The sequence below is a fragment of the Artibeus jamaicensis genome, unplaced genomic scaffold, assembly GCF_021234435.1.
Source record: "Artibeus jamaicensis isolate MK-2021 breed Jamaican fruit bat unplaced genomic scaffold, CSHL_Jam_final contig_464, whole genome shotgun sequence".
Taxonomy (NCBI): Eukaryota; Metazoa; Chordata; class Mammalia; order Chiroptera; family Phyllostomidae; genus Artibeus; species Artibeus jamaicensis.
Genome location: NW_026521842.1, coordinates 13722371 through 13735092, shown reverse-complemented (window position 1 = coordinate 13735092; position 12722 = coordinate 13722371). Strand labels below are relative to the sequence as shown.

The 12722-nt window shown below is 45.8% G+C and overlaps 1 protein-coding gene across 2 annotated transcripts in view; it reads left to right on the top strand.

Moving 5' to 3' along the window:
- Window positions 1–1772: 1772 nt before the first annotated feature.
- PDPR (pyruvate dehydrogenase phosphatase regulatory subunit) overlaps window positions 1773–12722 on the top strand; it is a 39821-nt gene continuing 28871 nt past the window's right edge. For both annotated transcript variants that reach the window (XM_053666602.1, XM_053666601.1), the window contains exon 1: window positions 1773–1987. The gene's annotated coding sequence lies outside the window, so the exon portion shown is untranslated. The remainder of the gene's footprint in view (window positions 1988–12722) is intronic.

Below are 12722 nucleotides of genomic sequence, written 5' to 3'. Positions count from 1 at the left end.
GATTGTGGTTCAATTCCCAGTCAGGGCACATGCCTGGGTTGCAAGCCAGTTCCCTGCAGGCCAGTTCCCAGCCAGGGACACAATGAGAGGCAACCATACATTGATGTTTCTCTCCCTCTCTCCTTTCCCCTCTAAGATAAATAAATAAAATAAAGTGGAGGCCAAAATGATGACAGGTGAGTAACATATGGAAATCTATACAGCTCATTCAAAACTTACTGCATGCAATCTGGCAGGCGTAGCTCAATGGATTGAGTACCCCCTGTAAACCAGAGGGTCACTGGTTCCATTCCCTGTGAGGGCACATGTCTGGGTTGTGGACCACGTCCTGAGTGGGGGGCATGTGAGAAGCAACCACACATTGCTGTTTAAAAATAATTTTTAAAAAACTTATTGCATGTAAACAGAATGAAATCAATACATTAAATGTCACTTCATTCCATCCACCATTTCCTACAGACAACTAGGTTTCTCCCAAATTCCTATGCACTGAAATGGCATGGGCCAACTATTTGACTCACCAAAAAAACTTGTGAAGTTTTTCTCCACAAAGAGTCAGATTGGGTACCAGGGAAGGCTTCCTCAAGAATATATACCCCAGGTTCATTAGTTTATCCCTTCTTTTAGGGGACACATAGGTGACCTCAAGCTTTAAGCATTTAGCTAAAATACTGAAGTATTTATCTAGGAGAGAAGCCCAGAATGCCTTGAACTTTTCATGAAGCAGTTACCAAGAGGCAGTTTCTTCTCTCAGGAAGCCAGACCTCATGGGGGCTGCCTTGTGTGAGTCCATTGGCTAGTGTGTGGTGTATGTACATTATGGGCTGGCATGGTGACACAGGGTCCCTGGAACTTTAGTGACACTCCATAAAGGCAGAAGTTTCTTGTGCACTGCTGAAGCTCATCGCCCAACAGAGTGCCTGGCCACAAGAGGCTGTGGATAAAACAAGATTGGTTTGTGTGGTGAGATGTGGTTGAATCCGAAGAATGGGAACGAACAGGAGTGCGGCCCAAAACTCAGGGGTGGCTATACCATTAGATTGCTGTCATTCAAAATAAGTTTTACTGGACAACGTGCCAAACTGTTCTAAGTGCTGCGAATACAGCCATGCAGTAGATCAAAGTTCTGTCGTGAGAGGGCAGGGCTTATAACTAGTTGGAAAATCAGTCAACAAACATGTATTTTACATAGTGATGAGTCTTTTAAAGGAAAGAAAACAGGTCCGCGTGATAATAAGGGATGGGTGGAAGGGGGGAACTTCTAAAAGTGATGGCCTGAAGGGAATTCGTCTTTCCCTAGTTAGAAAGGCGCAGAGTAAGATCCTGCCTCCAAGGTGCAGCAGGGTTACAAATTGGATTTCCAATCTGCTCTGCTAGAGTCTCGCCCGGGAAGATTTGAACTACTTCAAGAAACAAACAACTGTCGGTCCAAACAGCCTTTTAACGCCCCGGACTAGGGTGGCTTTGGGGCTGAGAGCCCTCGTGGGGCCAGGCCGGGAAAAGCGCCTTCACAGTAAAGAGAAACCCCACACAAGCCACAAATCCAGCGGGGCTGCTGCCCACCTCGGCCAGGATGGGCTCGTTGTCTTTGCAGAAATTAACAGGTTATGAGCCTGAAGTTCTAAAGAGGCCTTGGGGGGTAATCCCTCCAAACGACTTCCACCTTGGCAGAGACAAAAGACAGACCTAACGAGACCCCAACAAGCCCCACGTGCAGGGGCGGGGCTGCAGCGCTGACGCCGCAGCGCGCCTGCGCGAGTGAGATCACGCGCCGACGTACCCTTGCTCCCGGGGATCGTAAAGCGCGGAAGGTCGCGGTCCCCGCTTCCCCGGAACTCTTTATTCCCTCCAACTCGTCCCTTCCTCGTCCCTGCCCCACCCCCTTTCCGGACCCCGGACCCCGACCCCGAAACCCTGGTGACTGTAGTTGCTGCTGCGGGTCTTTCTCCGGCCGGGGAGGAGCGCGGAGCCCGTGGGCGCCCATGAGGTAAGGAGACCGCTGCGGGGTCGCTCTGACGCCCCCGTCCGCGCGGGCCGTAGTGCCCCGCGACCCCCAGTGTCTCGTCTTTCCGCTTGGGTCAGGCTCATGGGTGGTTCCGACCGGCCCTCGTTTCCCGTGGGTTCTGCCTGGTTGTCCCGAGAAGGCGCGTCCTGGCCTCCGGACTCCGCCGGCCCGGCCGAGAGTGGGTCCGCCTGACCTCCCTCGGTCTCTCGCGGCCGTGCCCCGCCGGGCGGGGGTTGTCCCGAACTCCGGGACCCGTGGGGACCGGTGCCCGGCCGCCGCGCAGCGGCTCTTCAGGCGTTCGGGGTGACCTGGCTTCTGGCTCCCCGCCTGGGGCTTGCTCACCTCCGCAGCGCGATGAGGCTTGTCTAGCCCTGTTTTTCTCCTCTGCAGGTGGGATCGGTTTCCCGCGTTGAAACGTGCGCTGCACCTGTGCTTTACTAACTAGTGGGGCTGATGCAGAGTCCGGCGGTGAATTGTCTGGAAAAACCTAGGCTAGGGCGGTGTCTTAGTGTTTGTCCCCTCGGATCCGATGCGAATAACAGATTTGATTCAGGAATCTCGAAGTGCATTTTGCCTAAGCGTGTAAGCTGGACACGGGAGGAGGACGCGAGATGGGGCTGGGAGGCGGGGTGAGGCGGGTCCAGAGGCACACTTTTCCGGTGCTAGGGATTTATTGACCACAGTGATGCGGGTGGGGCCGCGGAGGACGAGCGTGGTGGTGGTGGTGGCAGAGGTCGGTGGAGGGGACACGCCGGGCCCCCAAGGGCACAGTTTTTCGGTGCTAGGGATTTATAATAATAATCTCTTAAACTTGCCTGGTCATCAGGTCCACTTGTTGAAAAATAAGCGCCATGGACCAGCAGGATCAGAATCTACAGAGAAGGGAGCCTGGGAGTGTTTTTTTGTTTCTTTTGTTTGTTTGTTAAGAAGCGTCCCAGGTGGTTCTTATGCTGAGGCAGGTGTGGGAAATGGTCTCTTAATCTGTCCGTAGTCGCCCAGTCTTCCCTGGGGTCGGCAGCGCAGGCGCACACAGCGCTGTGTAGTTAGAGGAACAGCTCAGAGGGGGTTAGAGCTGTCCTCTTGCTCTTGTAGGTGTGAGCCGATCCGAGCACTGCCAGCCGCAATATTGAGGTTCTTTAGCAGAAATTCTTCTTGGCAGAGAATATTACACAGCCGTTTTATTCATTAAGAATACAATTTATTTTGAACCAGGTTATGTGTTTTCTTTCTTTGACATCTTCAGTGTCTTCTCCACTGGCTTCACCACCTTTGCTATCAAAACTGCTTTGCTTTTGCTATTGGGTTGGCCAAAAAGTTTGTTTAGTGTTTTTTCCCTACAATGGGTCAAGTAGTGCTAAGTTGTTTTCAACTTCATTAGCAACAATTTTGTTAGATTGTATTGTGACAACTGTCATACCAGTGTGCATTAAAAAAACTTTTCTCAGTTGGAGGATTTTTGTGCAGCCATTTCAATATTGAAGATGAAAGAAAATATGCAACATTTTTGGCATATTCTTTATTACTTTTTAAAAAAAAGATTTTATTTTTAGAGAGGGGAAAGGAAGGAGAGAGGGAGAGGAACATCAATGTGTGGTTGCCTCTTGCATGCCCCCTACTGGGAACCTGGCCTACAACCCAGGCATGTGCCCTGACTGGGAGTGGAACCAATGGACCTTTGGTTTGCAGGCTGGTGCTCAATCCATTGATCCACACCAGCCAAGACAATGTTTTATTATTTAAAAAAAGGTAAAAATGCAAAAGTAAATAAATGAATGAATAAATTTATGCAGTGTGGAGAAGGTGCTGTGGCTGGTCTAATGTGTCAAAAGTGGTTTGTGAAGTTTCTTGGTACTATTGACATTTTGGCCAAATAATTCTTTTCTGTGAGGCTGTCTTATGCATTGGAAGATGTTTAGCAGCACCCCTGGACTTTACCCATTAGAAGCCAGTAGCAGGAGATAGCTGACATACTCAAAATATCCAGATAAATCAAGTTATTGGTGAAAATGATAATATGTCTTATTTTACTGAAAAAATCATGGATTTTTTTGGCTAACCCAATTCCAAGGCTCTTAGAATAGACTGGTTTCTTCCTTTCCTTCATATTTTGCCTGTTGTTTGAATCAATCACATTGTTTCTCTTTCTCTGCCCCTCTTCCCCTCCCTCCCCCATCCTGTCTAGCTCCTCCCTTCCCCTCCCTCCCTTCACACTTCACTGACTGTTGAAGGTCATGATGAACACAAGTCACAAAGCCTTTTATTGGTTTTTAACACCTTGATCATTTAGCATTGTTTATTTCATCTTGAAACTTATCTGTTATTATGTCTCTTCTGCCACATTTGCAATTCTCTTTTCTCTGCTAGGGCATGTACCTTGTGGTTCTGTCCTCTGGCAACCCTTTCTTTACTCATCTGGTTTTATTTTATTCCTTTTTAAAATTAAATAATTTTTTAATTACAGTTGACGTACAATATTAGTTTAAGGTGTACAACATAGTGATTAGTCATTTATATAACTTATGGAGTGATCACCTCGTAAGTCTAGTACTCATGTGTCACCATAGTTATTACAATATTATTGATTGTATTCCTTATTTGGTATTTTACATACCCATGACTGTCTTTTTTTTAATTTTTTTATTGATTATGCTGTTACAGTTGTTCTATTCCCCCCCTTCATTCCCCTCCACCCTACCCCCCATTACCCCCCATTTAGTTTATGACCATGTGTCTCAAGTCCTTTAGATTCTATATTTCCCATGCTATTCTTGCCCCCCCATCTATTTTCTATCTACTGTCTGTGCTACTTATTTTCTGTACCTTCTCCCCCCTTCTCCTCCTCCCACTCCCCTGTTGCTAACCCTCCTTGAGATCTTCATTTCTATGTTTCCACTCCTGATCTAGCTGTCCTTTTAGTTTGCTTTTGTTTTAGGTGTGGTTGTTAATAACTGTGAGTTTGTTGTCCTTTCACTGTTCATGTTTCTTTAACTTCTTTTTCTTAGATAAGTCCCTTTAACATTTCATATAATAAGGGCTTGGTGATGATGAACTCCTTGAATTTGATCTTATCTGAGAAGCACTTTATCTGTCCTTCCATTCTAAATGAAAGTTTTGCTGGATAGAGCAATCTTGGTTGTAGGTCTTTGGATTTCATGACTTGGAATACCTCTTTCCAGCCCCTTCTTGCCTGTAAGGTCTCTTTTGAGAAATCCACTGACAGTCTGATGGGGACTCCTTTGTAGGTGACTGTCCCCTTAGCTCTTGCTGCTTCTAGGATTCTCTCCTTCATTTTAATCTTGGCTAATGTAATGATGATGTGCCTTGGTGTGTTCCTTCTTGGGTCCAACTTCTTTGGGACTCTCTGAGCTTCCTGTATTTCCTGGAAGTCTATTTCCTTTGCCAGATTGGGGAAATTCTCCTTTATTATTTGTTCAAATAAGTTTTCCACTGGTGGCTGTGCCTTTCCCCCTTCTGGTACCCCTATAATTCGGATGTTGGAGCGTTTAAAGCTGTCCTGGAGGTTCCTAAGCCTCTCCTCATTTTTTTGAATTCTTGCTTCTTGACTCTTTTCTGTTTGGCCATTATTTGCTTTCTTCTGGTCCACTCCATTGATTTGAGTCCCAGTTTCCTTTTCATTGCTATTGGTGTCCTGTGCAATTCCATTCATTTCAATTAGTTTCGCCTTCATATATTTGTCTAATTTGTTGGTATAATCAACCAGTTCTGTAAGGATCCTGATGACCAGTGTTTTAAACTGTGCGTCTGAGAGTTTTGCTGTTTCTTCATCGCTTAGAGATCTATGGGCTCTGGGGCTTTGAGATCTTGCGACATTTTTGGTCTGTTCTGGCCCTTTAAGTGTGAGAAGCGGTGCCTTGGACTCCCAGGTCGCTGGGTTGTGACACTATATGTGGGGGTGTGGTCAGAGCGGGGGAAATGGCGCCCCCTCTGCTGTTTCTCACAGCTGGGTGAGGATTAGCGTCTTAGGTGGTTCACCTGGGCTGGGCCACTCAGAGTCGCTGGGTTATGACGCTGTATGTGGAGGTGGGGTCAGAGCGGGGAAATGGCCGCGCCCTCCACTGCCACTTGCCGCGGGGACCCGCCAGGCTCCGGTCCAACCGCCCACTCCCTCGCCTGTCCGCCCGCGCCCGCGCACAAATGCGCGACCACAGTCAACAGCAGCACCGCTCCCCCGCTGTCTCCCCCGCAGTTGCTCGCCTGGGGGCTCGCTCAGTCGCTCACTAGGTCCAACCCTGCGCCTGGATTCTGCGCGTCTGGATTCCGAGCCTGAGTCCGGCTGACCGAGACCTCCTGTGCAATCCCGCTTCACCAGCCGCTGGTGTCGCCCCTTACCGGTCAGGCTGAAGAATTTGTTGTTAACGGACTTCCGAAAAGTTCAATTTTCCGTGTTCTGGCTGTGTTTTCTGTTGCTAATATTTAGTTGTCTCTAAACTTGGTTGTGTGAGAAGGCACGGCACATCCACCTATGCCTCCATCTTGGCGGAAGTCCCATGACTGTCTTATAACTGGAAATTTGCACTTCCTAATTCCTTCCTCTTGTTACCCATCCCCCAAACGCCCCTCTCACTGACAGCCATCAATTTGTTTTCTGTATATACGAACTTGTTTCTATTAGTTTGTTTATTTTGTTTCTTAGATTCCACATATAAGTGAAATCACTGGTATTTGTCTGTCTTCACAGACTGACTGACTTCACAGCATAATGCCCTCTAGGTCCATCCATGTTGTCACAAATGGCCAGGTATCATTCTTTTTTTGTGGCTGAGTCACATTCCTGTGTGTGTGTGTGTGTGTGTGTGTGTGTATGTGTGTGTATGTGTGTACTGCAGTGTTTTATCGCTCATCTGTCAGTGGGTACCTGCGTGGCTTCTTTCAGTAATGCTGCGGTGAACATAGGGACTCGTTATCTTTTCAAATTAGTGTTTTGGATTTCTGTGTATAAATACCCTGAAGTGCAACTCCTGGGCCAGTACGAGAGATCCATTTTTAATTTTCTGAGGAACCGCTGTACTGTTTTCCACAGTGGCTGCACCGGTTTACAATCCCACCAATGGTGCACAAGGGTTCCATTTTCTCCACATCTTTGCCAACACTTGTTGTTTATTCATTTATTGATGATGGCCATTCTGACAGGTGGGAAGTGATATCTCATTGTGGCTTTAATTTGCATTTTGCTGATGATTAGTGATATGGAGCATCTTTTTATATGTTTATTGGCCATCCGTATGTCTTCTTTGGAGAAATGTCTATTGAAGTTCGCTGCCCATTTTTTAATCAGATTGTTTTTCCTTTTTGGTGTTAAGTTGTTTAAGTTCCTTAAATATTTTGGATATTAACCCCTTACTGGAGACATCATTGGTGGGTATCTTTTCCCAGTCAGTAGAGTGTCTTTTCGTTTTGCTGATGGTTTCCTTCACTGTGCAAAAACATTTCAGTTTTAAGTAGTCCCATTAGTTTATGTCCTGTGTTTCTTCTTGGAGTTTTATGATTTGGGGCCTTACATTGAAGTGTTTAATTTGTTTTGAGTTGATTTTTACAGATGCCATAAGAAGGTGATCCAGTTTCATTCTTTTTCATGAATCTGTCCAGTTTTTTTAACATGATTTATTGAAGGGACTGTTTATTCCACTGTGTATTTCTGACCCCTTTGTCATAGGTCAATTGACCATGTAGGTGTGGGTTTATTTCTGGGTTCTCTATTCTGTTCCATCGATCTATATGTATGCCTGTTTTATGCTATTACTAGGCTATTTTATGGCTATAGCCTTATAGTATAGTTTGATATCAGGTAGCGTGATACCTCCAACTTTGTTCTTCTTTTGCAAGATTGCTTTGGCTATTCACTGTCTTTTGTAGTTCCATGTAAATTTTAGGATTTTGTAGTTCTCTGCAGAATGCTATTGTCATTTGGATAGGACCTGCATTGAATCTGTCGATTGCTTTGGGTAGTGTGGACATTTTAACAGTGTTAACTCTTCCTATCCACAAGCATGGTGTGTCCTTCTACTTATTTGTATTTTCTTCAGCTTCTTTCTTCATTGTTTTATAGTTTTCTGAGTACAAGTCTTTTACCTCCTTGGTTAAAATATTTCTAGGTATTTTAGTCTTCTTGATGCAATTGTAAAATAGGATTGTTTTCTTAATGTCTTTTTCTTTAGTTCATTACTGGTATATAAAAATGCAAATGGTTTCTGAATATTAATTTTGTATCTTGCTGCTTTACTGAATTTATTCTAGTAGTTTTTTGGTGGATTCCTTATGTTTATATAACATCATGTTATCTGCAAATAATGACAGTTTCACTTCTTTCCAATTCATATGCCTTCTGTTTCTTTTTCTTGTCTGATTGCTGTGGCTAGAATTCCCAATACCATGTGGAAAAGTGGCCCTGACTGGTGTGGCTTGGTTGGGTATTGTTCTGCACAGTGAAAGGTCACCAGTTCAATTCCTGGTCGGGGCACATGCCTGGGTTCTGGGCCATTCCCCAGTCAGGGTGTGTACAAAAGGCAACGGATTGATGTTTCTCTCCCACATTGATGTTTCTCTCCCTGCCTTACCTTCTTTCTAAAACTAAATAAATAAATCAAATCTTTTAAAAAAATGGTCAAAGTGGACAACTTTGTTTTATTCCTGATCTTAAAGAAAAAGCTTTCAGCTTTTCACCCTTGAACATCATGTTGGTTTGTCATATTTGGCCTTTATTATGTTGAAGTATGTTCCCTCTATTCCAAGAGGGTTTTTAAAAAATCATAAATAGGTGTTGGATTGTGTCAGATGCTTTTTCTGCATCTATTGATGTGATCATAATTTTTATCCCTCATTTTATGTGGTGTGTCACGTTAATGATTTGCAGATATCGAACCTGCCTTGTACTCTGGGAATAAATCCCACTCGATCTTGGTGGATGATCTTTGTAATGTATTGCTGAATTCAGTTTGCTGATATTTTGTTGAGGAAATTTGTCTGAAGGTAGCTTTTGATTTCTTCTTTGAGCTTGTTGCTGACCCATTCACTGTCTGGTAGCATGTCAGCCTCCATGCGTTTGTGTGTTTTTCAGTTTTCTTCTTGTTGTTGGTTTCTAGGGTCACACCATGGTGGTGGGAGAAGGTGCTTGACATGATTTCAGTCATCTTAAATTTAGCGAGACTTGTTTTGTGGGCTAACATGTGGTTTTGTGGGCTGACGTGTGCCTGGAAAATGTTTCCATTGAAAAGAATGTTGATTCTGTTGCTTTTGGGTGAAATGCCCTAAAAATATCAATTATATCCATCTGGTCTAAAATATCATTTAAGGCCATTGTTTTCCTGTTAATTTTCTGCCTGGGTGATGTATCCATTAATGTCAATGGGGTGTTGAAATCCCCAGTTATAACTATATTATCGTTGCTCTTTCTGTTTATGTCTGTCAGTATTTGCTTTATATATTTTAGTGCTCTTACATTGAGTGTGTAGATGTTTATGAGTTGAAACCTCTTATTGGAGTGATCCCTTTACCATTATGAAGTGCCCTTTGTCTGTTGTTACATCCCTTGCTTGAAAGTCTGTGTTGTCCAAAATAAGTATTGCTAACTCAGCTTTTTTTCCCATTTTCTATTCTCATGAAATATCTTTTTCCTTCCCTTTCAGTCTGTGTGTTTCAGTCTGAAGTGGGTCTCTTCTAGGCAGCATATGTACAAATCTTGCTTTTCTAAGATTTTTTTTTTTTGTCTTAGGCCTTTGACATTTTAATTATGATGTGTCTCAGTGTGGGCCTCTTTGGGTTCATCTTTTTTGGAACTCTTTGCACTTCCTGGACTTGTATGTCTTTTTCCTTCACTAAGTTAAGGAACATTTTCTCTCATCATTTTTCAAACAGGCTTTCGGTTCCTTGCTCTCTCCCCTCCTTCCAGTACTCCCATGATGTGAAGGTTGGCATGTTTGAGGTCGTCCCGGATTACAGGTGACAGGGGGATTGGCTCTGTGGGGAAGCTTCTATCCTGGGACTGTTCCATAGACACCAAGGACGGGAGCTGTGGTGGCACTCACAAGTTGGCCAAAATAATCAGTCCCCAGTTGGATGAGGTTTCTCTTGGGACACTGTCTGTGTCTGCATTGGTCTCAGTTCCGAGAGTCATCTCAGATGGACTGGTGTCGGCACCTTGGCCTCCGACAGTTCAGGCTGTTGTGGAGCCAGTGGGGGAGGGGGTGCTGAGGCTGGTATGGAAGATGGCAGTGGTGACTTATAGCCATGTGCTGCCCTGCTGTCCACTTGTCTGCCCCCACTGTTGTCTTATGTTCTCATGTTACTCTGCAGTGACTGCGTAGTTCACCAGCAGCTCTTACTTCAGTCCTGTTTTACTATTAGATTAGTTTTGCTTAAACCCTGCCCTTGTCCCACTCAGCCTGTCGTAATTCATTACGGCACAGTGGCCCAAGTCAGATCAAGTCTTTACAGCCCTCCGTGGTCTGGCTCCACATTCCTGCAGTTCCCGCGGCCGGCACTGAGACACTGAGGCCTCCCAGTGCAGCCCCTCACTGTCATCCACAGACACGCGTGGTCGGACTTGCCTGTAACTTTACCGTGTGTGTGTTTCCCATCTCTCTTTGTCCAGTTTTACTTCTTCAAGGCTCAGTGTAAGTCCTGTTTCTTTTTTGTTTGTTTGTTTCTTATGGGATACCTCCCGATGCCCATGGCCTTGCTCTTCCTTCTCTACCTCATATTACTCTGTAGAAATGTGTGCTTGGTTACACCCTGTGACTCGTGTGTGCAGGTGATCAGCCAGAGCTTCCTCTGCTCTTCTAGAAGAAACGCCTTGTGTCCTCCGTCTCTCCCACATGACCTCTGGACGCATGAGGCCATCCTTCACTTAGGCCTGTAACCCTGTGTCTCTGTCCTTCCCTGGGACCCCCGTCTTTGTTAATCGCCTCTCCTTGCTCGCCCATCTCTTTCCCTTTACTGGGTGATCCCATGGCAGTGAAATACTCTTTTTTTTTATTTATTTTTAAATTTATTTTTAGAGGGGATGGAAAGGAGAAAGAGAGGGAGAGAAACTTAACATGTGGTTGCTTCTCCTGTGTCCCCTACTGGGTCCCTGGCCTGCAACCCAGGCATGTGCCCTGACGGGAATCGAACCAGCCACCCTTTGCTTCCCAGGCCCGGGCTCATTCCACTGAGCTACACCAGCCAGGGCAACAGTAGTGAAATATTCTGATCGGCTTCCGCCTTTAAATACAACCAGCTAACTTTGCTCTGCCCCGCACTCTTCCCTTGCTTCCGTCCCACTTCTCTGCTCCCCATCAGAGCAGACTGTGATGGAGCTGTCTGCACCCCTTTGTCTCACTTATCTTCAGTTTGCTCTCACCTGTATTTCATCCCTCCCTCTCCCTTGAATCTGTTCTTGAGGACACCAGGACCTCTGTGCTATCAAATCCTGGTGGACACGGGGCGGGGGGGGGGGGCATTAGGGAGGCAGTGCCCAGCTCCGCCCCTCAGCCTCTCAGCCCCTCTGCAGTTTAGCCACCTCTTGGAATCCTTTCTTCTTGGCTTCTGTGATACCCCTGCCTGGTTTTCTGACTGACATACCATCTGCTCCTCCTCCTTCTCTTCAGCCACTTGTCTTTATCTGTACACTCTGCTTTGGCTGCAGCATTCAGTCCTGACTCCAGTTTTTTCTTTCCCCTCCCAATCTGTAATGCTGGGAGAGCCTCAAAGTTCTTGTTCCTCAGAATATCAGGGCTTTAAATATTGGGTGTGTGCCGATGACACCCACAGCTCCTTCCCAATAGCAGGCGTGCATATCCAGCTGCTGCATAGTTTTTCCACGTGGATGCTGAATGGGTGTATTGTACTTAACATCTAAAAGTTGGACATTCAGAGAACTTACAGCATGACCCATGGACATAAACAATGATGGGGGAATTGCCTGAGGGGAGTGGGGAGTGCTGGTAGAGGGGGCAAAGGGGGAAAAATCAGGACAACTGTAATAGCATGATCAATAAAACATAATTTAAAAAAGTTGAACATTCAAGTGCATACACACACACTCACGCACACTGCCTTTCAGCCTTCCAGCCTCATTCCCTATTCTTTCCTTCTCCTTCACGCTACAGTGAGTGGCCCCAGTTGCTTAAGCCAGAAACACAACCATCATCCTTATTTCTGCCTTCTGCTTCTAAGACTATCCAGTCATGCCTCTGCACTGCCACCATCCTCGTGTAAGCTACCCTGATGTCCCCGCTGACTGCTGCTGTGGCTTCCTAACCCAGCGCTGCCTCCCCTCTCATTCCACAACCCGGTCTGCACCACGGAGCAGACTGCTCTTGGAAAATAGATCAGATTGTATCATTCCTCCTCAGTATTTTCCTTGGCACTTAGAACACAAAGTCCCCACTTTCAAGGACAGTGTGTAAAAGCTTTCTGCCTGTGCCTCCAGCTTTATCTTAGATCGTTTCTCCCTTACTCCTCATGCTGAGGACACTCTGGCCTCATTTTTGTGCTTGAGTCCACCAAGGTCTGTCTCACTGCAGGGCCTTTGATATGCTCATACCTCTGTTGGGAGCATTCAGCTGGTTCCATTTCCTCCATCAAATGTCATGTTTTCTGACCGGGGTATTAATCATGTCCCTAGTTACTCCTTGTGACTCATTTATGTGTATTGCTAACCCCTCCGCCCCCACACACAGCTCTCCTTTCTCTCAAAGCTACTAAAAGCAGGGGCCCC